Below are 27196 nucleotides of genomic sequence, written 5' to 3'. Positions count from 1 at the left end.
ATATTATCTCACTAAACGTTTTATTTTCCCAAATTAAAGAATTTCATAGTATTCATAATGTTGTCTCACACACAGTAGGAAGTGCCTTTTGCAGATGTTTACACCTGGGGAAGGCTGCGATAGCTGGCCACCACCCCATTGTGGATGTCTGAACTTCTGTTTGCTTCTTCCAAAGCTCCCAGTTGCACATCCAGCATGTCCAGTTGCCTCTAAGCAAACACCAGGCTGATGCAATCTCAGCAAGATGGCTTTCAGCCCCCTTTGCCCCAAACATTTACTCACCCCTGTGCAAACCCCCTCATGTCCTGGCTTGCCTTTTGCACAGTGCTGTACTGTGTGCTGGTGCCCATAAGCCAGAGCTGCTGCCTGCAGGTCACTGCTCCCAGGGTATGGCTGCAGAGGTGCTGTCCTTGCCTTTCTCCCATGAGGCTGACAGCTCCAAAAAGAAGATACCCTGCCAAAGGAAGGGGCACTGGGATTTTCTGTAGGAGGGAGTCATTCCAGACTTGTGGAAGAGGATGGAGTGTGAGCCTGCAGCGGAGCAGAACTGCTCAGGCCCTTCAGCTGCCTTTGCTTGTAGTTAATCTCCTCAGTAAAATTCCTCACACTTCCTCTCTACCGGTGAACTAAATTCATTCTGCATGGACATCTCCCTCTCTGTGACTCACCCAGCCAAGCTTTTTCTTCCCTTTCTTTTTTTTTCTACTCCCGTCTTGGAACCCAGCACTTGGGTCATACCCTCACATAAGAGTTACACCTGAGATGAGGACTAGGAGCATTTCTAAGCTCTGGCCCAAGGATCTTTAGAGCAACATAGGGACCTAGCCCCTCAGGGCTTTATCCCTCTTCACATAGCATTTATTTTTGAAGCCTTGCATTGCTAGCTATCATCGACTCGACAACTTTAATTCTATGTTTTGACTTTTCTTATCTTGCTTGGCTTTAGTTCACATATTTTCTCACAGTGCAGCAGCAATTTTCTCAGCAAAACCAACCGAGGGTCACACAACCGTGCTGCACCTCGTGTCAGAGGCAGCTGAGCCCTGGGGCCATCCGTACAGTTCCATGCCCAGAAGGACATCTGGACTGTGTTCCACAGTCTGCTGGGAAGATAACAGGTCCCCGTCCCTTGAGCAGACATTGCCTGGGAGAGCCAGGCGGTACTGGCATGCTCTAGCCTGCACTCTGAAGGAAAACACACAAATCCTGCCATGCAAGGGAAGGCCACAAGGCTGCGTGACCCGGGCAATCGGTCTGTGTTCCCAGGGCGTCCCAGCCTGTGCAAGGCTGCTACTGCCCTGCCCACAGGGGATGAGGCTGCAGCTGCACGCCAGGCTGCTGGGCGACGTGACAGCCTGGGCAGTGGTGTGGGCAGCTGCCTGCCTGAGGGACAGCACGTGCTGTGTGTCACACCTATGCAGAGTCACCACTCTGCTCAGTCATCTCCAGACTCAGCGGGGTCTCAGCTGAGGATCTGCCACTTCATCTGCCTCCCGGAGGGAATATGCACGTCCTCCTCCTGCTGTCCCTCTCTGGACTTGCAGAATGGGACAAGGCCCTGCAGAATCTGTGCTCAGAGACAGCATTTCTACCAGTGCTTACAGTGGATTTTCACTAAAGCGAAAAATGTGCGTTATGGGCTTGGAGCCACCTGTAACGTCATGTCTTGGTCAAGCTACTGTGGTAATTTATTATGTCCATACATATGTTGAATGAATTCAGAAACATGTCCAGAAATGCATTTATGGTAGAACTCTTGGCAAACCCATGAGGACATTCACACTGATGGCTTGTCTTGTCCTCTAATGGGTGGCTTCTGGGCTAAGCAGCAGGGCTCAGCAGAAACAACAGGTGCTGCCCATGAAGGAATGGGATAAAAAAGGAGAGATAATAAAGTGTCCAAAATGGACTTCCACCTTGAAAGGATGACCAGCTGTTTGAGGTGGTTAGACCAAGAATTCAGGCTTCCATCATGAGATGGTACAAAATATATGTCTTAACATTTCATGGCATTAAGAAACAACGCCTTCCTTTCAAAAGGTTTGCAGCCTTCTAGCTCTCTCCTAAGAGAAAGCTCTACCTGAAATGACACAGTGACATGAGGGACGATTGGTGCAAGGTACCAGAGCTCAAGATCTGCTTTAAGAATTGGAGGTTCACAGGTTTTCACTCAACAAATAACAGAAGGATAAGGCCTGAGAGGGGTTAAAGGACTAGAGCTAGAGAGCCAAGTAACCATGACGCTGTATAATACCAACTTGTGTTTTGACAGACAATCCCCCTGAAGAGTGGGACTGGAGCCAAATAGTCTAGCTTGGCAGAGACAGACCCTAGCAATATATTTCATCCCTGCCAAGCAATGTTGATTTGCTTTGGTTCACATTCATTTGTAAGCACCCTGTCTGCACAAAGCCCCAGATGGCCGTGGGGAATCCAGCACAACAATATTTTGATACAAATGCTCTTACAAAAGCTATCAGAGCTTGAGCTGGTGTCCAGGGACAATAGTCCTCACTAGTTAGTTGTTAGACTGGCTTTAGAAAGAAGCATGCATAAAGGAAAGAAAATCCTTTAGTTCAATTTGTACATGAGAAGACACCCCATTGATCCAAAATTTGTTTGAGAAAAGATCCTCAACCACTTAGATTGCTCAAGAAATCCTCTTAGGAAAAACTGTCTCCAGTGTCCTTGAATCTATTTTTTTTTTTCCTGATCCTAGAGAATTCACAAGCATAGCAAGAGAAATGAAAGAAAATTCTCTGGGCTCACACTGACAGTTCAGTTTGGCTTGTCAGATGTACCAGCCTTCCCAGCAGCACAACTCTATGTGCCCTTAGGTCCAGAAGCACATGGAAGAACAAGAGCTGCTAAAAGTAAAACATGGTTTCCCTTTACCCCAGTGAACTAGAAAAGCTAAAAGGGAAACTTGTCCTTCTTTCTCTCATGAGAGAAAGATAAGAAGTCATAACATGACTCATTGTCAATTTGTAATTCCTTTTCAGTTCTTGTTCTCCTTCACACACAACAGTAGTTGAACACTTTGGCCAACACAACCTGACTTCTCATTAGAGAAAGCGGCAGATCACCTCCAGACATAAAAGCCTTGAGTTGCTTGCATTTCTTTGAAGAAGAGGAAGAGGATTTCAGCCAGTGTAAAATTTTAATTCTTCTGGACTAAGGTCCTTCTTCCTCTTCTCCCCACCAAATCCAAGATAAAAAGACACGGGTGGTACCAACCCCTCTGGTGACTTCCACAGAAAAGCTCTGGTGATATGGGTATCCGCTTCCTGAGCGGACAGAAGGTCTTACTGTGGTAGAAGTCATTGGCTGTAGGCATTTAGTATCAGATTCTTTGCTCCTGCACTGTGCATTCTCACCAGTGCTTCTGCATGGAGGTCTGCACTAGGCAAGGCATCTGCTGCTCCTTCAGATCTTCTTGGATGATATTTTATGTCAAATAAGTTATTTCTGTGGTGTGCAGGAGTTCAGTCATGAAGAAATAGGTTTGGCCTATTTCAGCCAAAGAAATAGGTTGCTCTTGCTGTCAGTCATGAACAGATGTATATGATAAAGTCACACGCTTGTTAGCTACAGGAATTTCAAGCATTTCAAAGCCAGAAACTGCAGCTTTCTTGGAGAAAAGTGGTGATCTTTCACTGTTTCTGGAGGCACAGTTTACCTCTACCCTACCCAGCTGGTATAAGACTTGCCTTACTGTAAACATTCACACGCTGGATAATCAGTACATCAAAGTGGGACAGTGACCACACTGATTGAGAGCCAGAGGCTGGTTAATGTTCTTTGAAGTGTCTCAGTTCAAGTAATTGTGTTGTTTAGAGAGCAGCTGTCCAAATCTCTTACTGCATCCTTCACTGCAACAGCCATGAGTCATATTAAAACTTTTCTAGTTGAGGAATATCTGTTGGAGATGAAGAAACTTAATGAACCAGTGGAGAACCCTAAATGGCTCCCTGTTTCCTTGCAAGAAGCTTCATGGGCTTGGTGTATCATTGTCAGCACTGGCCTGTGAATGCTCCCTGACAACATCCACACTGGGGAACAGGCTGTGCTTTCATTAAATGAAACTAGAATGAACAAAGAAGGTGGCTCTTCACACCATAGCACCATTCAGGTGTGCAAGGCTTTGTCCCTGGAGACCCTGACTGGTAAAAGAGTAAGTGGGACAAATTCACAGGGAAAAAAGTGTACCCAGAGCTGGTAAACAGAAAGAGCACTGGCTCCAGCCATCCTAGAACTTTTCATTCTTACAGATGGTAAACAGGAATATTTATTCAGTAGGAGAACCCTTTAAGTGTTTTGCTTAGTACCTCTCTTAACTCAGGTGTTATAGGATCACTACCAAGACCTCTAAGAGCATTTTCTCTTAATGGTTTTTCTTGAGCAGTATTGCAGCTCATTCCTCCTTGCTTCACACAGATATCTGAACTGCTGCAGTGGACATTCATAGCAAAGAAGAGAAGTGTTGAGCAGCAGGGAGGACATGTCTCCAGCAGGACTGAACAGTCAGTGCTGCCCTGTATCAACCAGCTGCTGCTGCCCAGCAGGAGAGGCTGCACATCTGCAGAGCTGAGGTGGGAAAGAGGCTGCAAACATCACGTCAATTAAACCCTCAAAAGAGGCCCCTAAGGAAAAGCACGTTTCATATAGTTACAGTGTGTGTTGGAATAGCAATTTTAATCTGAAACCTGTAGAGCCTTAGAGGTTTCTGAATTACTTCCTTCTTGTCGTGAAAGCAATTAAAAAATAAACAGATCACCAGTGGGCCTAAACTCACTACGCAGGGAACCTCTGCCACTGAAAGATATGTAGGAGCTCAGGTCACTGAGAAACACTGTGAAGCCTGCACCAGCTGATGGCTTCAAGCTGCACAAGACCACCTCCTCCCTCACCCTGTGGTGTGCCAGCCTGAGCATGGGACAGTGTGGCTCAAGGATGTCATTATTTTGGATTGTAACCAGTCTTCACCCTTCCAAAGGATTTGAATATTGGATATCAACCCACTGCCACCACCAGTACTTCCCCAACATTTCTAACTCATGTTCCCAGACATGACCATGCTTGGCTAAATGCTGGTGTCATGTAAAGCAGGAGTTTTTACCTCATTGAGGAAACCTTGGGCAATGCATTTCTCTGTCAGAATGACCAAGTCAAAGCTGCTAGATAGCTAACCCAGATAGCCTTAAGTATCTGGATACTGCATTTTCTGCTTCACCCATGCTGTATTTCCTCATTTCCCTGTGTGGTGTGGGACTGTGGTGAAGGATTTTATTGCTATTCTATAAAGAGGGGTCAAAGCGCAATGATGTGGGTGGGGATGGAAACTTGACAAGCTAAGTAGGTTGATCAAGATTAGATTATTTATTTGGTATAAAAAATAACACTAAAATCAGAAAAATAAGGTAGGTGTTACTAATCCTGCTGTGCTGTGACACTAACATGTTCCTCAAGACTTGAACTCAAAACATCTATTCATAAGGCAGTGGCTCCTCCAACAAAATAACAGGGTATTCTGGATGTCCACAGCTGCCTTGCACAGGAGTTCCTGCCAGTTTATGACCTGGCTTGAGCAGAAGCCTTAAAAGACGAAAGTAGGAGCTTAAAATCTGACAATATCTCACACAATCTTACATCTTACAGCTAGCCAAATGCAGACCTATTTAAGCAAAGTATTCAGATTTCAGATTTTCCCATTAACTGAGGGATAATTTGAGAGGCTAAAATATCTGGCAAATCAGTGCTCATGGGCCTACTTTCCAAGAATAAAATAATATTCTATATGTTTGATCTTTCTGCTAGACTTCTACACGGAGCACAAAAGAGACTTGAAACGTTAGCTTGAATTTAGTAAACATCCAAAGTAAACTATTCAGGGCTAGCATAAAATGTCATTTTAAAACTCCAAAATATTTGGCATTTGGCATTCTTTATAGCCTGGAGGTTATACAGAGTTCAGCTTTAACTTCTGACATCAGTGCTTAAGAACTATGGGAGCTGGGCTTGCATCATGACCTAACAAAGAAAACGGCCTTTATTCTGACAGTAGTTATTTAAGATAACCTGTGAATATTTATAATTAGGTGCCAAAAGATGGCCTCTGACAGGCTGCCTGCAGCGAGCGTGCCCTGTGTTGCAGTTTTCTAGTTGCTGCCTACTGTTGCCCTTGCTTTTTTTTTCATGTGCCACTGCACATTGTTCATCTTGGCTTTCGTATTTTTTATCTCAGCAGTCCTGGATTTTCAGTACTGCATCTTGTTCATCAGTAAGGCTATGCTGGATGTTGAAATCCTCACCTGGAGGACACAGAATAAAGTCTCAACTTTGCCCATCGTTCAGAAATGATGACTGTCTGGTTCCCATCTCACTGACTACTGAGTCACCTCTGGAGAATTTGCTCCCACAGAGAAGAGACAGATGTTTTACAACCCAACCCCTGCTTTGTGTAGAGAAATATTCACATGACACCTGTTTACAGCTTTGAGTGTTTCTCCATCAGCAAGCTACAACTTCTCAAGCAAAGCCATATCTGCATGAGATTTTCTTATAGGTAAAGCCCCATCCCTGTCTAAATACTGTTGGTGATGTCCTTCCCTGCAGGAGGGTGGGGTCATATCGGCATCTGCATTACTTTTTTGCAGTAGCTGCATGCTCAGGTTGGGAAATCTGAACATACTGCTTATGGCTGGAGCTGGTCTCACTGATGGCAGGAGTCTTTTATCTGAGGACAGGAGGCAGGACAGCCCTCAGCCTTGAGGGACCTGATCTGATTTTTCCATCTGGGTATTTCACAGGTCTCTCTCTGAGACAAACCACCTCAATTTCTGTCCTCCTTATATGTTACTGTAACCCAAAGCAGACTTCAGGAAGACTTCAGTGGTTTTGTTCTCCTCTCGATTCCCTATGCCACGTCTGCATCTTATTTCTAAATTACCCTGACTTCAAGGCTTTAGATTACTGCTCTTCTCCACAGTACTGCGATTTATAATCATATCTTCCAGTTCCAGTAGTGGAGACAGCCTGTCATTTCATATCCCGCTTCTCTCTGTTCAAGCAGCTTATTGTACACTTGAGTGAAATCATACCTTTCTTTTCCCTGAAATACATCCCCAATATGGAGGTTCCTCTTTAGTGCTAGGTAAAAATGCTCTTCTCTTTGTAGGGGCATCTGAAGTCAATGTTTTCAACCAACCTCACCTTTCCTAGAAAGCTAACTTTGTGCTAAAAGGAGAAGCTGGAAACCTTGAGAGCCCACACTCTCCTTTTCCCCTTGTTCTGTGAATGGCTCTGGGCTTGAGGGGACATCTCCTGTCTGCGGAGAGACCTCGTTGTCTCCAGCTGAGGGGATCCTGCTTGTGCTGCTGTTTGCATGTCTTCTGATGGCACAGCTTTTCCTCTAGCCCAGATCAGCCCATCTGGATGCTGGCAAACAAGCAAAGCAGGAGCGTGTGTAAAGTCGTCCATACTTGTATGCTGATGTCCCTTTCAACTCAGTGGCCATTGCACTGTGCTGCTCCTGAGTGTTCCCTTTAACTAGAATGACTTCTGAGAAGTTGAAGGTGTAGGTAGTTTTCTGGTTTTCTTTGAAAGTCTTGTCACAAGTAGCCATGGGTCCCCAACACTTTTTTTGAGTGCAAATCTATTGGGAAAAATGGCTTCTTGTTTGTCACAGGTCAGGGCTGACCAGGACTGCAGTACTGGGCTCTGGACTGCATCCTGTTTGGCATGTCCCTGGCTATCCCCCATGAAGAGGAGTGGAAAAGTGTGGCCTAGGCCTCATTAGAAGAGCAGAGGCAGCTGGTGGCCCCGAAGTGGAAAGCATGGGTTATTCCTCCAGCCCAGTCCCTGGGGCAGCCTGACACCAACAAAGCTCCCCACTCAATCTGTTTTAATAGCATGTGGCTCGTATTTTCTATGTTTTCCCTCCTGACATTATGCTGATGTGCTAATCCACTCCGTGGCAGCAAAAAACCTCTGAGATTTCGTGCACTGCTGTCAGCTGCTGTAACTGGACACCCTGTAATAACCTCCAGGGCCAATGGCCTACTGCCTCCAGTTCCCAGTAAGGACTTATTTTCCTTGGCATGGCCAACACATGCAAAACCTTGTTCAGATGGTTTTTTGAAAGAGAAAATAGGTGCCAAAGTACTGATCTCTTTCAAGGAAGTTAAGAAATGATGGAGAACAACCTTATACCATGTGAGCACTGAGTCTAGTTGTCCAGCTTCCAGCACAGAGCTGTAAATCACCTCCTGAATGGCTGTCACAAGCACAACAGTTCACCACAAAGAAGTTAGTTTTCTTTCATCATGACTGCTCGTTCAGGATACAACACCTCTCCTAATACATTTAGCAGGTGCAAGAAACATGTGAAAATGGATATCTCTTTTTTTTTTTTTTTCCCAAGAAATAAGGTTAAGAGTTTGTTTGCTCTGCTTGTTTGGAGTTTGGCTTATTTTGTTGTACTTCGCCACAGCTGCAGTTTCCTCTGAGTGCTGGAAGTGGTTGCATCCGTTCAGAAGCAACAGAGTCTCAGGGCAAACAGATATTTCCAGTACTGCAGGTAGGGAGTTACAAGGTGCTTTAAGGGGGAATCTCAAACTGCGTCAAAATGTTACTGCCTCCATCTCAGCTGGACTGGAGAGGTATCAAGGTCCCCACACCTGGGGGTGAGACTCAAATCCAGGAAGTGATCTGCTGTGGAAGCACTTCCTGTACCCACATACTCTCCATGCTCTATGCACAGCCCTGGAATTATCTACTCCCTTCCCTGGAGAAGGAGTCAGTGTCACTGTGGCCAACACCAGCTTGGTTCTCCATGATGTGCTTTCCCCTCATCTGACACACCAGCAGCTCACACTGCCCCCTGCCAGTCACTGCGCCATTCCCCAGGTGGCTTCTTGTGCCCAGCATCTCCAGCATCCTTCATGACTCTGCCTTCATGGCAGGTTGGGAAGGTGATTTCCAATATCTGTTCTCTTCCTGGAACTAGTGTTGCACAGGGGTCAGGCACATCCCTTGGGAGTGCTGTTGGGTTGGGTATCCTTCCCTGCTCAGTCAGCCCTTGCCCACAGTAGCATTGCTGCCACGGTGGAATATGCCACAGGAGTAACCTACAAGTGGCAGATTAAACCAATACTTTCTAAAGATTACTTACAAGCATTTCATTTTAAATTCTATGACATGAGCATCTGTCAGGAAGATACTAGATGAATAGCAATTAAATATACATCGCATGAGGCATTAGATGTCTTCCTAGTGGTGGCCCTTTGGGCACATCTGAAGCAAAAGATGAGAAACTGAAAGGTAAAGGCTGCTCACACCCCAGAGTAGACCATTTCCTTAGAAAACTGTCTGTGGGTGGGTCCCTCCCACGACAGCATTGCTGCCATCAGCCAAAAGGCAAGACTCAAAAGTGCCCTGGAAGCAAGTCAGCATCTCCAAGCAGCCGAAACACTGAATGACTTCATTCATGGGATACCAATCAGAGGATCTTGGAAAAGCTCTTCTGACAGAGAGAGGCATCAGTTACTGAATGAAGTTTCATTCTGGATAGCCATTAGGCAGAAACTCATGATTACTCATCCAAAGCTGTTGTGTTTTATGTGGCTTTTATGCAGCTACTAGTACACCTTTCCTCAAAACAAAAGCATTATACGGCTTTACGAAATATGAAACCACTAATATTTTACAGCAATCACTTTAAAAGTGTACATTGTAAGAGAGAATTGGGCTTTGTTGTCTTCTTTTGAGGCAACTCATCAGATTTTATATTTGAGGTGTGCTCTCAGAACAGCCTCTTCTGCTGTGGTTTGCCATGGCAGAAGCACTGTTTGCCCAAGTGGGTGCCTCCAGCAGCAGCAGCTGCATTAGGAATAATGCTTTTGGAGGAAGGCTCTAGTTCTTCAAGTGCTATGATGGCCTTGGTATAATGGAAGTGGGTTATGAAACCCCAACCCCTTGCTATTAACCTTGATGTGTACTGTTTGTGCTGTGTCAGACCCTTTTCTCTCTAGAGGATCAACCATCATAGGAACGTACCCCTCAGCACTGGGAGCTGAGCCAGGAGGAGGTCTGTCACTAATGGATGCTTTCAGTAGTTGCATGGGTTGGTGATGTGTCTATTACTCTCCAGGAGTTTGTTTGCAGTGTCTGTTTCTACATGCCATGATCAGCTCTTTGTTATTTGGGGTTTATGTTGGGGAGGGAGATTGCATGTGTTGTGATGGCAGCAATGTGGTCATGAAATAAAAGAGAGGGTCTGTATTGTACATAAACAGTAGGCATAATTGCATATATGTATATATTTGAACTCTGTATAAAGTAAAATATACTATAACTAAAACAAAATGAAGGAATACTTTATCCTCAAATTATTCAAAGTTTAATATAAAGTATCTCCATGTACTTTCTGGAATTCAAGTGTGTGTACAGAACAAATAGTTTCTGGTTGGACAAGAAGCCTGCACGATCTGAGCTTAAGCATGAATTCCCTGGTTGTCTGAAAAAAACATCTGATGGGAAATCTGAAAAGAAAGACCACATATTTAAAGGTTAAACAGCAACAGGAAACTTGCTGAGGAAACTTCAACGGCAGGATATCTGCTTTGTCAGGATGGTAAGATCTGTTCTCTCACTCCATCTAGCCCTTTTAGCTAAGCCAGCTCCTGCACAAACACCACAAACGTTGACCAACAGCACCTGAGGAGCCCGCTTGCACAAGAGTCCCTCTCAGTTTTTTGGGGAAAGTATAGCACAAATATATTTTCCTCTTCCTTCACATATTTATAAGCCTGAAGTCTGTTTCTGCAGCTCTGCATAAAATGTCTGTTACAACCTTTTTCTGCCTATGCCATGTGGAAGGGTCAGATCAGACCTAAGTTAAAACCAGAAAAACATAGATAAAAGGTGACACGGGTGACAATTGTTCAGCCAGTGAACAACCAGAAGACCCCAGACCTCAAAATAACCATTGGAACAGGTACACAGACTGCTACACTGTAAGGGTATAAAAGTCCAAAGACTCCCTTGTCTGGAGGCCCTCCCTGGAGCCACCCAGGTTGAGCTGGGTTACTATTTATTTAATTTTGTTGTCCTGAAATCAGATGCCTGACACTTTGCTGCAGGAAGGGAAGAGAAATTTCCTTTAAGATTATTTAATTCTCTCTTTGAGTGTTCTATTTTTATTTTCCTTGCCAGTTAACAGAGAGAAGATACTTGTGGACTTACGGATAAGATCTCTCTGATCTGATCTCTCTAATCAAATTAGAAGAACTAAGCCAAAGAAATGTTCTCTTCCTGCTTCCTTTCAGGTCACCGTTGACACGCTGGGAGAAATGAGTCAGCTGGTTTTTCCCCGTCCATGTCGACACTAGATGTCAGCCCAAACACGCGAGTGTGTCTGCTCTGCTTCATGCAGACCCACGGAGGAGCTGCCTGAGTGAGACTTGGGCTACGCTGGCAATCTTCAGCCCTGCAGGGAGGGGAGTTGTTGCATGGCAAGGGGGAAGAGGAAAGGTGGGTTTGGCATCTTTGCATAAAGCCTCTTTTATAATAAACATGTATTTATACAAGCCAAAAGGAGACATTTTATGGGATGAAAACTCTCACCCAAAGTTCCTGCCCTCGTCCCAGAAGTGCTGGAAGGGGGTTAACATTGGCAGCAGCTTCCCTGCTCCCCGCAGACAGCTTTTTCGGGCAGCCTGAGGCTGTCCTGGAGGACCCTGCCAGGGAAGACTGGCAGCTGGCAGGGTTTTATTGCTATTAAAAGAGAAAGCAGCTATGAGTGCAACCTTGAAGAAGCTATGAGCTGTGGGTTCTCCTGAGCTCAGACAATGTGGCAGAGCAGGTGCTTTCAGTTTTACAACAACGTGAAACCAGTGGCAGGGAAACAGGACTTACCAGGGTGCTTTTTGTAAGTATTTTAAAGCTCCATTAGTGTTTTTCTCCTCCCAGCACTGTCATCCCAGAGTGTTTAGCTCATAGACACCAGTTGCCAGTGCTAGTGTTGACCAAAAACTCTGAGAGAACAGAAATTGCCCAATGAAAAAAATAGCATTTCCTCTTATTCCCACTCTTGCTGGAGATAGAAGCATTTTTCCTTTCCTTTGTTTAGAAAACAGCCCTCCTTCCCCATTTCCCCTTTATTCTCCCAAACTCCCACTGTGGCAGGCCAGTCTGACAAGGGCTACAGGCTGGAGAGGTGACATACCCTTGTGGAATCCAGGGATCAAATGTTGGCAGTGAACACTTACTCCTACATCTGTGTTCCTGCTTTTCTGCCTTCTGGTTTTTTTATAAATGAATGTATGAATTTCCCTGTCCAGCTCCTGCCTTTTCTTGTGTCATTTTATGCAAGAGAGGCATGTACAAATCACCCAGGCAAAACCCAGACGAGTTGCAGCTCCACAGGGTGCAGTGTATTTCCAGCACCCTTGCCTGGGACACCCCTGGCCTGGCAAGGGCTCACCATGGCTGGGATGCTGTTCCTGCATCTGAACTGGCTGGCACAGAATCAGCCCAGGCATTCCTGTATCCAGGCCTCCTGCTTCCTCAGCGAATTTGCCCCTTAGAGAGACAAACCTAAAGAGACCTTCAAGCTCTGGCGCTTTTAAAAACACCTCTGTCTGTCAGTGAAGGGATTTTCAGCAAAGCAAATGCAAACAACTCTGAGTCAAAAGAACAAGCATTTCAGCTGCTCCAGCCTGGTATCCTGCAATAGGTAGCCTGTTCTGTTGGCTTAGCTGCTCAGTGATATGTGTTTCATTTTCTGAACCACTTCCTTAAAGAACAACTAGATGAGTGGTGGAAACAATTTGTTCTTGATTACCACGGGGAGAAAGAGAACAGCAGCACAAACAACCACAAGTGCTGCTCCAAGTGGTGACTCTGCAGCGGCTGGGACTTGGGTCAGCCATGACAAGGCTGGATTTCAGGGGGCCAGTGTGGAAAAGCATGTGTGATGCCAGACAGGAGGGCTACTTGGATTTCAATGGCTTGACATCATGCCTTTCCCTGGTTTGATTTTTTTTTATTTTTAATTTCCTTTACGAAACTCTGCTCCTGGCCTGGATCTTGGCAACACTTCATTACACAACAACAGTTGCCATGGCCACTAAAAGAAGAGGCAGGAAACAGCACTGCTGCAGCGCTGGCAGGAGCTGCTGCAGCTTCCCGGCCACACGGATTCGTGGTGCACAGGTAGGTGGGAGCAGGGGTGCATAAAGTGCATAGGGGTGGGAGTGCCTGGGTACATGGGTGAGTGGGCAGGCATGCCACGGCGGGGGCCAGCACCTCTTGGCTCACTTGCAGGCATGAACGCCCCACAAACGGCCACCAGCCATGAGCAAGCTGTACATCACAGAGAAACTCTGATGTGAATGGCCTGAAATATTTTGCATGGGCTCAGCATAGATATTTGCAACTTTATGCCTGCTTGGGAAATGGGGATGAGTGTTTGAAATGGAGGGGGTGGAGCTGCGAGGATGCTCCACAGGCTGCCAGCTCTCTGTGCATGTGGAAATCATGAAGGTGATAAAGTATAAGCTAGCACCCATCAATTCAAGGAGAGGACCTCTCTGAAGAGGAAGTCAGCTCCTCCTGCTGGTCGTCTCTCCTGCTGTGCACAGGGCTTGTGAAGAAGTGGGAAAGACCAGCAGAAGTTCCTGGGGCTCAGCTGGTCTGTTGGCTCACTGCAAGTGTTACGACTACAGAGGGAAGCAATGTCCAGCAGCTCCAGCCAGACAGCTCTAAGAAGCAATTAAGTCATACAGTAGACACTGGAGCTGGCTGTACTGAAAAGAGGGGTTCTGTGTGGGGCATCCACCTGATCAAGATGTTTGCTCTCATCTCCATACAGATTTACTGAGGACATCTACGGAGAAGCTGCTGCTGGGGGTTACTCATAGATACAAGAAGCTCTTGCTGGGGTAGCAGTGGGAATTGACACTGATTGTTTCCCTTTTGTCCCTGCATTGCTACAGATATTGGGACAGGATCAGTGGCAGCAGACCTGCACCGGCCAGCCGAGCTCACCCGAGTCTGGTGTGCACTTCTAGCCTGGGAGAAGTGAGGATTTAAATCCGTGGTGCAGTGGGCTGCCAATGGAGGGGAGGCTGCACTGCCTGTCTTGCTGCTGTCCCCATTGTAGCTGAGGTGCAAGAAAAAGGACTGGTGACTTAAATCAGTGCAGTGAGACCAGCTAGTATTGATTTTCCAGAGCTCTTGGTTACTCATGGTACATTCATTTTGTTTATATTCTATAAAACTAAATAGTTCCCCTCTCAGTGGTGTTATACTCTCTAAAGAGCTCTAGCATGTTTCTCATCCTGTTTTACATTTGCTTGCTTGTTTCTCAAGCCAGTTCTTCCAGTGTCTCTTAAATCATGTCTACTGTTGTTTGAAACTCTTCCAGTTTCTTGTCATCTGTTCAGTGCCAAAGTGAACGAAATATTCATGGTTCATAGCCGTATCCACTATGACACAAAAACAGAAGCCTTGTGCAATTGAAGTTTTGGGTCTCCCCAGTCAAATAACATCAAGATTAATGCACTGGATCTTTTGTTTCTAGTGACTACATCTTTCTTCTTATCCTTTTAACTTACAACAAGTACACAGGATTTCCATGGGTTAGCTCTCCTCTCCTCCCCTCCCCTCCTGTCCCTCTCCTCTCCCCTTCTGTCCCTCTCCCCTCCTGTCCCTCTCTCCTCCTGTCCTGTCCTGTCCTGTCCTGTCCTGTCCTCTCCTCTCCTCTTCCCAGAATCCAGGGCTTGCACTTGTTTTGAGTTAAAAACCCACTAAGGCAAAACTTTAAACCTTAGCTCATTGCCTGTTATGCCATTTCTGATCTCTGCAGCATGAGCACTTACTTGGATAGTGGCATTGTGTTTTGCAGTCTCTAAATTCTAACACTTTTTCATGTGGACTTCAGCCATGAAGTGTCCTGAAATCATTCTCTGACCTCTGTGGTTCAAAAAATCCATGTGGATTTTTCAGTTGTTCTGGAGTCAGCTGGGGCCCTGGTTTGTTACATCCAATCTTTATTTTGTTCTCAGAGTCCCAAGAGAAGCTGTGCCCCTTACAAAATCCTGAGCAAACCACTCTATTGATGGGTCCTCACTCACATATTGCCCTTCCCAGATATTGGTATTAACATAAAATTCACACGAATCAACATAGCTGATTCTAGTATTCACCATTAATTCCTGGAAATTGGGGAAATCACATGTTTTCCTTTGATCCAAGGAAGAGAATTCTCCCCAGGCTTTCTGCCTGTCACATTGCGTGGTGGTGAGGGACCTTCTTCAGAGCAACACAGCCTGTTGTCAGGCTCAGGATCCCCCAAAAGCCTTTCCTGGGCTGACCCTTCAGATGTCACTGCTCTTATTTCAGTCAGCTAGGTCATCTTCTCGGCTGTAGATGAAGCTCCTCAACCGCACCAACTTTCACAATGCAGTGTCAGCTTTCATCACACCTTGAGGCAGGGAAAGGCTGACCCATCAGAGACAGCAGCTTGGAGCAGCCCCTTCAACACACACTGAGCAGAAGCTCCAGATTTTGCTTCTCTGGTAGTCTTGGGTTTCACAGCTGTTGCAGGACCAGGTAGAATTCTCTGTAAATTATATTTATTGTTTGCTGCATTTAATTTATAGAACAGTAAATTTAAGCCCACATGGTGGTTATACCTTCCCTTGGAGGGTAATGTCAATTCTTAAGCCTTTCCCTCCCTTAGCCGAGACTTTCCCCTCTGCCGCTTGATACGTGACATTTTTCTCGGAGATAGGTGACTTTACAGCTCTGTTGGCTGACCTTGGTGAAAACCTTCTCCCAGAAAATTTTGATTATGATTCACTGGCATTATCCAGAGCACCGATTCTCCTATTCAAGCAGCTCACACAGCGCTGTCAGCAGTGTGTCTGAACACCAAAAACTGCCAAGTGATGACAAGCCCAAGAAGGGGTGGTGTTAGCAGGGTGAAGTTTTTTCTTGTTGTGTTGGGGTTATAAATATTTCAGTGTATCTGTTCTGGGTGCACACCTATAGGTCTTCTCAGGAAGCACCTTTTCTCTCCAGTAAGATTATATTAGAAAGAAGTATTGATCAGAGTAACAATGAAAAGGTTAAAGCTGTATTGCAGAGTGGGGTGTTGGAAGAAGCCTCAATTGAACATCTGTCTGCATTTGTATTCAGGTCCTGCAGTCTTCTGTTCTTGTTTTCTCCTGTCTTCAGCTCTGCAAGTGGAAGTGAGGTTGACAATGTTCAGTGCAAACATTAGATGCTTTGTTCCACATACAGCTTCACATGTAGGTGGGGAAGGGGCCAGGGCTGAACTTGTTCTCTTCTAGTCTCTATAAACAACCTGAACATCTTGCAGCTGTCGGGGCATGGACTGTAACATCTCATAAACCATGTTCAAACCTTTATGTTATATGGAAACTACACAGAACAGGTGGTGCCTGTGAGTTGTTCTTGTTAAACTGTCTGATTCCAGTCAACATCTGATGCAAACTCCAGTTTTTCCAAACAGTATACTGGTTTTGGTGTATGCTAGGGGTCATGGGGTAGTCTCACACTTGTATGGTGAAAACAAGTACTCAACAATAAGCTTCCTGTGAGGACATGCATTGCAAGAATGATCTTAACACTCACTCTTAGCCTACCAGGTGACAGTAAGAAGTGCTTGAGCTATGGGACAGTTACTCGGTTTCTGCAAAAGCTGAGCAGCACAGTCTGAGAACTTACAAATGGTAAAAATGTTTTGGTGGAGGGGAGGAAGGAAATACCCCCACCTCAGGGTGGCCGTACCTGATTCTTCCTGTACACCTCATCTGAGGACTGCTGGAGGAGGGTTGTTGCTGCTGTGGCTTTCTCTGCTCATCGGTGTCACACGACTCATTTGTGTATCCTCTGGTCCAGACCGTGGCACATCTGCTTCGTATCCAAATCCACTTTGCCAAAGAGCTTGCACCAGTGCAGGTCACTGTGTTTCTTCTTCCCTGTACTCATCTGTAAGAGGTAAATTTCAATTCCAGAATACAGGTGAGAGAAACCCACAGCAGCACCTTCATTGGCAGCCTTCAAAATGTCTGCAGAAACTAGTTCAGAAACAATTGCTCAGTTCATGTTCTGCTGGGCAAAGCTCTTGCCTGCGTGTCCGTTGCAGCCAGGCTCAGACACATATGGCAGGGGGATGGGGAGCTTGGGCTGGAACCAAGAAGCCTATTTTTAAACTGCCTCTGCTGCATAACACAATACGAGATTAAATTGCGTGGTGGTTGCTTACTGACTGCTTACAGTCAAGCCACAGGAGGCCAGAGGGCTGGGATCAGGGTGTCCTGCCATCCCCACATCCACCCACTGCTTCCCCAGGGCAGCAGGGAAAGCTCCATTGCCTCTGAGCTTTCACAGTGCGGTGCTAACAGTCAGACTTTCAGGGCCTGCCCAGGAGCAAGTTTTTCACTTTCTAAGGCGTGCAGTGACTTTTCAGCGAGGTTTTCTGCATGGCTTGTACTTTCTAAGAAATGAGCTGAAGCGAAGCCCAACAGCCAAGCAGTGACGCTGCTTACCTGCCCTGGGGACAGCAGGCGCTGTGTATATGCCTGGAAAAAATCCCTGCAGATCAGACAGAGGTGTAAAAACCCCACCAAACCACTTGAGAGAGGGAGTGAGAGGTTTTATACATGAGCAACTTGGATGAGATCTCTTTTAAACTTCAGTTGAAATGAGAGGCAGGTCGAGGGGGGGGGGTTATTGCTACTAGAAGCATTTTTCAGTCTGACCTAAAAATGACATAAAACTCTAACCTCAAATTAGTTTATTTACAGGCTTGGCTTTAAAGAAATCCCTACATGAGGGGGAGAGGTTATTCTTTAGTCAGGAGGCAGAACTGAAGCTGGGGGGATGGCTGGTGGTTCTGGCTCCACGGGTATGAATTAGGTGGGATCACTGTTAGTAACTACAGGCAAGAGCAAATATTTGGGTGAGAGAGCCATTTAGGTCAAAGAACCTGTTAGATGTCATCTAAGCAACCATAAGCTGGGTCTGGACATCAGAAAATAAGAGATTTAGGGTCCATCTTCCCATGAATGCCAGAGGGATACGATTGCTTTTTAAAATGAAGAGACAGTATAACTGCTTTATAAATTCATAAAAAGTCAACAAGGCAGTATGCTTGGAGAGCTAAGGGAAGGGGTCAGGCAAGATCTTACTCAGTCTAACAGTGAGTGTGGACACCACTAGAAAGACATAGAAGGAACTGGATATATTTCTAATATTAATGGCATTTTTTGCAGAGAAAAGCCAGGTTATGGAGAAATGTCAGTGTGCGGCTACAAAGTTTGAGCAAGGAAATGGAGATATGGCCAGCCATGGAGCAGCCAGTGGCTGCCCTCGTCTCCACCCTGGCCTTTGCCTAGGGAGCGGAGGTTGGGAATGAAAGGTCTAAGTTGGTGCCCCTATTGGTTTCTGGAGCATGTTTCCTTCTTCCAGCAGCCATCCTTCTTCCAAGGTGACTTCAGATACATGAGACAAAAGAGCCTGAGCCTTCAAGGCCTGATGCTGTGAGCTGAGGAGCTCTAGCAGCACACAGAGCTGTATTTTGCCTGACAAGGTTTCCTGAGCAATCTAGCAATGGCAGCTAAACCAGTGTCTTTCATCTGTGTTGCATCAGTATCTTCCCATTCTGTTTGTTTATGTTTAGGATGTGCTCGTTTGTTGATTTTTTTTGTTGATGGGGGGGCGAGGTTGGGGGGGGGGGGTATTTGTTATAGTTTCTCTTCAAGCAGATGGGGTGGAAGAAGGTAGGACTGAATGTGAAAGGAAGCTGTTTCTCGCCTGAAAGGGATGAAAGAAAAATTGCAAGGTATTCTTGTCCAGCCTCAGCCTGTCCCTTCTATAACTGGATGAAGCATTCTGTTTTATTTTCTGCCATGTGCTTTGCTGTGCCAAAGCACTGTGGTGACACTTACTGACACACAGCTCTCTGTGGTGCTCTGATCAATCTTAGCCCCACTCAGAAAGCCATGCTCTGCAAAGGGTGTCAGCCTCCACCCTCTGCACACTGGAGCATGGCTCTGAGTTTGAGGCATCACAAATTAGTACCACGAGAAATAAAAATCTGTGATGGAGGCTGGAGTGCCACAGTACAACCTTGTTGTTGTTTTTGGGGTTTTACTTAATGTTTCTTGTAAAACCTCATCCATAATGGCAGCTTCCCAAGTTAGATTTCCCCCTTCTGCGTGATGTTTCCCCACCACTGCCGCTTCTGTTACGGAAAGGGTTTGGCAACTCATCCCCAGGTGCTCCGTGCTTGGAGGCACGGACCCTTAGCCATCCTCTAGGTACCTCTTCACGGTTCCTCTCCCAGGTGGCTGTGTACAGGGGACTGCAGTGTACAGTGGCAGCCCTAGACTATTTGCCACACAATGCCAGATTGTATTGCAAGTGGACCATGAGTCTCGTTGGATAGAAACATCCAGATACGAGCAAGTGCATTTACAGTTATGGTCCTGGAAATAATACAATCTTCAATAAGATCAATTAGTCCTTCTAACAATGAAATTTCCAGAGTTGTGTTACATGGAAAATACTGTATTTTCCCCTTCCCTATTTACTATGTACTCAGTATAATGCAAATATAGCTAATGAGTTTATTTAGTATGGATGTATTCCAGTCCTTATTTCATGACATAGAGGGTTACTCAGAACTTTTAGAACAGGTCATGCAGGAACCTTTTACGTTGTATGATACAGTACAATGCCTGGTAAGGAATTAAATATATAACCATCTTCAGGAAAGAACAGGGTGTGATATCCTCATCTGATCCAGCTGCCTCTGAGTCCTGAGGTTCTCGCTCAGTAACACCAGTGCCACCAGTACCAGCCCACCTGCCATAGTGGTGCTTGTTCTGATAAGCCCCTATGCTACCAAGCATAAAAGCATGTATTTAATAATCAACACATGAGAATTTCCATTAGACTGAGGATGTGCTGAAGTGATTTGGTGGACTGGAACAAAGTTTGGTAGGAGGGATATGAAATGCTTTAGTTTAATAGATACACTTTTTTTAATAGGGAGCTTGGCAATTACGTAGTATGGTTTGATACCTCTTGTGGTATCTAATAGCTAATTTTAAATCTTTGCTTTATTTTTCAGTTTCTTTTTTCACATTGGGTCACATAACTGAAGGAAACACATAAGTGATTTTAGTTCCTGTATAAAGATTCTGCAGTTGACATTGCTTATTATAGAACTAATAATAAATTAGGGGATTTGGATGGACATACTCTGGTCTCTATACCAACTAAGGTAGAGGAGCTCCAGGATAATATCTAGACCTAATGAAAATAAGTCAGCACCATTTTTCACTTACACTTTCATTTAAAAGGGGGGAAAACTGTGTAAGAACAAGACCCCAGGGCCATCACCTCAACACAGAGCAGATGAAGCATGAGGTATATCATGGGATGCTGCCCCAAAACTGTGGGGCTAGGCTACCACCATGCTTGCAGAGGCACCATCATCCCTGCCATGCTTGGCTGCCTATGTCTCCCTGTGTTCATGTGTTTACATTTTCATTTAAATTTACATACAAGTCTGATTTTTCTAGAGTTTTAGCATGCTTGGTTTTGATAGATAATTGCTACTGTCCTGTAATATGTTTTGCTTGGAGTTTATTAATCTGCTCTCAGCTATAATTCCATCTTAGCCTAGTTTTGTCTAAGGAATTTGAAATGTTCTCTTATTCCCAGAGCAACAGATGCAAACATCATCCTGACGGATGGGAAGCTTATCAAATGCCCAGTACAGTGCTTTTCACTAATATTTCAAGAAACACTTCATCCTGAATTTCTTCAAGAGTAGACACTGCTTTCTGACCTCTGCATCACACTGAAGTTTTAATTCATGGAAGCTTTGGAAGAGCATGCCATAGTTTTCATTTATTTTCCTAAAGAAATTGTAACTCAGTGCATCCTTTTATGGATTAGTCATAGACACTACAGAACAATGCTTGCAGTTATCCCATTTTTTTCCCCTTTGAAGTCTTGTGATCAAATGCATATCTGGGAGATGCAGTGATGAAACTAGAGGAATTCTCAGGGCCCTTTTCCCACTGGAGCAGAGCTGGTGAGTGCCTGATGATACCTGTGAGGCCACAGGACCCACTAGCATGTTCTCTTTCTAGAGCTTAGTAAGGATTTCAGGCTAGATTTGCACTACAGTTGATGCCAAAGCGGTGCGAGTTCCCACTGAGACTTCAGCAGTTTTCTTTGGCTACATTTCACTCCAGAGGTAGTCTGAGATTTTTCTGCAGATTGGAAGATACCAGGGGAATGTTTCATATAATGCCAGCTGGTAATTAATTAGTGGCTGGATTAGTGACTGGAAATAAGGAGTTGAAACTATTGCATTGAATCCACCCATACCTTCATAGACCGTAGGATGGGAACTGCTCGGTGTGAGTGAGGTTAGGAAGTTGAACACCCTTTACTAACAGCAGTCCTTTTTATTTAAATTTCGCTTCCTCTCTCAGTTTTGGGATGATAAGATTCCAAGAAGAAGTTCCCGTTTCTTTTCTCTTCTCCCTTCCATTCAGCGAGGCCCGTGCAAAGAGCCGCTGGAGGGACAGGAGGGCAAGCACACTGTCCCTGTCCCGTGCCATGCCCAGGCGGCCCCTGTGTTGAGCAATTCTAGACAGGGGGTATCAGGAGGGAGCTGACCCCTGCTCCTTGACCCTGTGCTGGCTTTGCCCCAGGGTGACTTGTCAGCAGACAACCTGTGAATTGGTTGGTTTCTGGCGTTCTCCTTCTCACTGCCACTCCCCAAGACCACACGGAGCACCCATCTGGGCACAGGCACCACAGCCACATGCAGGGAAGCCACTCTGTGTCAGCACACATGCAAACCGCTGTCACAGAAGGGAAGTGAGGGTGGGCAGTGGGAACTCCCACCACATTTTAAGTAGTTCCTGCATAATGGAACAACATTTCATTCACAATTGCTACAAAATGGTCAAAGTATTGGTGAAGCAACGAGGTAAAATAAATCTCTGCTTAAAACTGATTACCTGTGTTTATTTCTTTGAAAACACTGTCAATTAGAAGAAGAAAAAAAAATTGGATTCAGCTTGGTTTTTGGAGAAGCAGCTGGCATGGCAATTAGTAAATCCTCTCAAAATCTTCTCAGCCCAGTGGCCACTTTCACTCAAGGTGGAAAGAAAGGATAGAAGAAGTCTGCAGGCAAAGAGAAGGACAGAAAAACCTTTCTCTCCTCCCCCTTACCATCCCTGTCAAGTTTAGACTTTGTGGCTAAAGCTTGCAAGACTCCCAAAGGTACAGGGCCCCTGACTGACAGTGACACTTATTTTCATCTCTCTTTTGTCTCCTTAGAAACTTCCCTTTTATTTCTGCTTTTTATCAGATAGAAAACATGAAGACAGCCTGCTGCCCTTCGCACTGTGGGGACAGCCTGTGTCGTGTCTGCAGGCACATGTATGCACAGGCATGAACATGTGTGCCCCCCAGGCTGCCACGGGAAGGTGATGCCGACTGCAGCCCACCACCCTGCAGGACTTGGGAGGGATGAATGTCCAGCACACACAGCTCCGCTGAGAGTGGGGCTTTCTGAGCTAGGCAAAATAGGGCTGAACTGTGGCCACGTGTCCTGCAGTTCCCCTGCACTGCAAAAACAAATCCTTCCTAAGCACCTGCTTCCTCTTTAAAAGAAAGTAATATTCCTCAGTGAAAACCAGACCACAGTCTGAAGGAAGAGCTTTTGAAGAACACTAAAAAATAGGTTTCTTCTTTGCACACAACGGGCTTTTTTCTTCGCTGTCTCTTTGGGGGGTCAGGCAGGTAGCAGACGGCAGGCAGCCCCAGAGTGTTTCCAGTAGCAGCAGTGATGGGTTGTGTTCTCGCTCACGGTCAGTTGCTTGAGTCTGAAAGGACCACTGATGTCAGCAGATCTCCTGGTGCTGCCAGTGCTTCCTCCAACCCACCTTTTGTCCAAACCCCCACGCACTTAGCACAGCACTGATTAGCTCACCGCTGTTTTTAGTCTCTCAGTATGGTTATGCTGCTGAAGTCCATGCTGTGGGTACCTTTAACACTGAGAAGTCCTGGTTCAGGCTGGTGCCCCAGGAAGTCACCACTGCTGCCCCCACAGCCCTGCAGGGCCCTGCACACCCGCTCTGCACACCCTGCACTGTCGCTCACCTGGGAGCACCCGCAGATGAGCCACAGCCCTCGGGCAGCTGCTTGTTTCCATTTGCTGCCCTATTGACTCAGTAAACCCAGTTTCTGTAGGTCTCAGCTGGGCTCCTGCAGAGATGGGACCAGCTATGTGTGCCCAGGGAGTGTCACTGAAGACTCTCACTTCCTAATGCGTTTGCCCTGGTAACTGAGATTTAAAACACGTGCAGCCATGGTTCTGGGAAATGTCAGCACACAGGGCATGTCTTCACTTTCCTAGCCTGTGTATCTGAAAAATTCAGAATGGTTATGGTTAAATTATCAGGCAATTGCTCTGAAGCAGTTGAAGAGCAGCATATTTTTACACAACTTGTAGATTGATGAATAAACTAATTGTCAGGGAATGTTGGAGTGCCTATTTGTGCAAGGTGTGTCCACTGGGATTATTAAATAATCATTCAGATACAACCTCCAGCTCATAAACTCTTCAAAATGCTGATCAGCAGATATTGGGAGGATTTACCAAGGGCAAATTCACTCTAAACTTGCTCTGGCTCCAATAATCTTGTCCAAAATACTTGTCCAAAATCTTAGAGACAGGATACTGATCCATTCAGGTCAGTGATCTGACGCACATCCCTGTCCTGCTGTTTAGAAAACTACCTTATGTTTGTAAGAATTAATCAGCTGGAAACAGCCCAAACCCAAAGAACAATGCCATGGCACTGAGCACATATTTACTCGGTCAGGGAAAGCTAAGACAAAAAGAGTTTCGCTCCAAGAAGAGCAGAAATACCTAACAGACTTACACAAAGCAGAGTGAGAGTGCAGTTGTGGTGGAAAATATGGTTGGACTTGCCCAAAATTGCTGCCCAGTTGTGACAATAATGGAGTTGAGCTCAATCCTCTTGGAGAGTGCTGCCCATCTGACAGTAACTGCACCCTTATTTCCAGGAGACGCTTGGTTTAGCAGGATTTTAAATAGAAATGGGAAGAGAAAGGAATAATATTTGATTTTTAAAAAGTTTATAAAGTATTTATACCATTCCATTTGAAAGCATGAAGGTGGGCAGCTTGGGAACAAGGTGGGCAGGCTCTGCCCTGGATCCTGGAATGCAGAGATGACAGACGGTGTGGGGTTCCTGGTGGAGAAAGTATCGAGCATGAGTTTCCAGGGCAGCGCTGCAGCAAAAGCAGCTACTGGTATTTTTTGAATGTATAAAAAGGTGTGCAGATTATCAGTTGAGGGACATTACTGACTGAATGAAGGACTCTGAACTTTGTGAAAGGTGCTGCTGCTACAATAAGGGGCATGTAGGAGGTCTTCAAACCAAGATGAAGGCCAGAGACACTCCTAAGAGTAAAGATTGACCTCTGCCAAAAATCCAGAAGACTTGGCCACAACCAATGCATATAAATTTTATCATGCAGATAAAATTCAGGGCATAAATTGGGCACAAATTTTTATCCAGAAGCACCTGAGCTGGTATGGGTATATCCTGGAGGTTATCATTGTTAACTGGCTCTGTCCTAATGAAGAGCTTGAGGGGTTACTTAGCACAGGCTAAGGGATTATACCATGAGAGCTGTTGTAGCTCTAAGGGACAAACCATGTTTTTCTCTCAAGATCAACCAAAGTCATTGGAAAAAGCAGCAGAGGTGCTGGGTAGAATGTCTGTTCCCAGACCCCAGGACAGCACTTCTCTAGAAACCCTCAAGCACACTTTTCTCCATCCTTGGTCTCCAGCAGAGTTCATATCCATTTCTGGGCTTTGGAGCCCAATCCTGTACCTGATGGCCTTTGTCCTTTCCACTGGGGACAACTGGCTTGGGGCAGACAGCTTATTTTCCTCATGCTGCTTTTAAAACTGAAGCCTATCTTTGTAACAATTTCTTTCAAGTCAGCACATGAAGAAACATCCAAAGGATGACCAAAACAACCCAGGCAGCTGTGCCTCTATTGAGGCCTTTGTAAGGCAGTCAAGCGTCCTGGCATTGCATGTCATTTAGCACAGGGGGAAAAAAAAAAAAAAAAAGCCTCTTGTTTAGAGGGTGCCAGCCACTACCGCTGACAGACAGCATGCATCTGGCCCTGGCTACCAGCTCCCAGCGTGGCTCTGGGGATATTTGTGCTTCTGCCAAGGGAAGGGAAGTCAGTGCACATCCTGTTGGCCTCACCTGAAGTGACCCAGCTGGGATGTTGTTTCAGCTTGGCTGGACTGTAGTGTTTTGACAGAGTTGCGGGGAAAAATCCTCTCTGCTCTCCGTCTCGCCGGGACGGAGTTACTGTGCCAGGAGTCCCGGTGCAGCACGCAGCAGAGAACCACACGGAACTCAGGCAATGGGGAGGCAAAGAGGGTTTATTCAAATTCCCCGCGGCTCATAAGGATGCTGGAAGGAAGGGAGGGGCTCGGCTACTCGGCCAGCCAACGAGAGGGAGCGGGAGGTTAACACCCAGCAAGAACCCAGGAACCGGGGAGAGGCAGGGGGACAAACAATGGGGTTAGGATAGGGCCGTGGCCCGGCTCTGGGGCAGGACAGGAGTGGCACTGCACACAGCCGGCAGCGTGGGCATTGGTGGGGGAGAGGTACATAGAATAGGGTGGCCTCGAACAATAAATTCGCAATACGGCGTTTTTCTGTGCTGCGTCTGTTTCTCCTCTGTGATTGATGTTTCCACTACATATATTCCATGTTGCTTCCCACAGTGTTTCTGTGCACAGAGAGTGAGAGGAGTAATAATCTTAATGAAGTGGTCATGGATACCACTGTCCTACAACTGAATGTTCTCTGTCCCCTGGAGCAGCAAGAAGCTGCCTACACAAGAAGATGGTGTTTGGTTAATTAAAGCAGCTAAATAAAAGTCTCATCATCCTGATGGGATGGGATGGGGTCGCTGGGATGGATGTTCCTTTAGCTAATTCCATTTTTTTGCCTTCATCAAGGCTAAGTTACCTCAAATTAGCATTTGCTGCAGACAGTCAGAGTGGATCAGTGGGATGGGATAACTTGTTCCTGCAGCTAAGCCTGCAGTGAACTTGATTTAGTATCGTCTGTCTACTTCTAAAGACCTTATTCATATGGAAACAGAAGAGATTTAAGTAAAACTATTTAGAGCCCAGTTAACCAGATTTCGATGAATAAATGTGGACTTGCTGTAAATGTAATTCCATACTATCTATCGTGCTGCTCCGGTTTTGCTTCTCTTCCATCCCATCTTGAACCTGACAATGTAAAAACATAAAAAGAATGGCCTCTGGTGAGGATAACTTCAGCAGAGGTGGCCATTCTGCTGTGCGAAGGAAGCCTTGCTGTTACAGTGTCAGGAACTCCCCAGCTCACATTTACCAGCTGCTGTGCCAGAGGGGAGCACCACACTGACACTCTCCAGCTGCGGCACGAGCTGCCTGGGGTGTCTGGGTGCATCCCAGGCCCTGAAGGAGGATGTGCTCAGCCTGGAATTGGGCATGTGGGTGCCCAGGCAGATCCCCCAGGAGAGATGGTGAGCTGGGCCTAGCAGAGTCATTGATCTCTAGGTAACTGATCCTAAACTGATATCTTGGGATTTTTTTTTTTCTGGAAGTTTTCACTGACATTTTATTCATAGAATCATTTACTCCTCGATCATCAAGTCCAACCATTAACCTAACACTGTCAGGTCCACCACTAAACCATGTCCCTAAGTGCCACATCTACATACAATTAATTTTAGAAGAGCCTTGAGGGGAAGCCGTGTGAAGAGTTGCTGAGGTCACTTGGTTAGTTCAGGCTGGAGAAGAAGAGACTGAGGGGAGACGTCATCATGGTCTACAACTTCCTCATGAAGGAAAGCAAAGGGGCAGGCCCTGCTCTCTTCTATTGGCGACCAGTGGCAGGACCAAAGGGAACAGCACGAAGCTGAGTCAGAGGAGGCTTAGGTTAGACATCAGGAAAAGCTTCTTCACACAGAGGGTGACTGGGCACTGGGACAGGCTCCCCAGAGAAGTGGTCACAG

This window comes from Myiozetetes cayanensis, unplaced genomic scaffold (genome assembly GCF_022539395.1).
Source record: "Myiozetetes cayanensis isolate MyiCay16 unplaced genomic scaffold, myiCay2020 scf7, whole genome shotgun sequence".
Classification (NCBI taxonomy): Eukaryota; Metazoa; Chordata; class Aves; order Passeriformes; family Tyrannidae; genus Myiozetetes; species Myiozetetes cayanensis.
Note: the sequence above shows the minus strand (reverse complement) of the source record.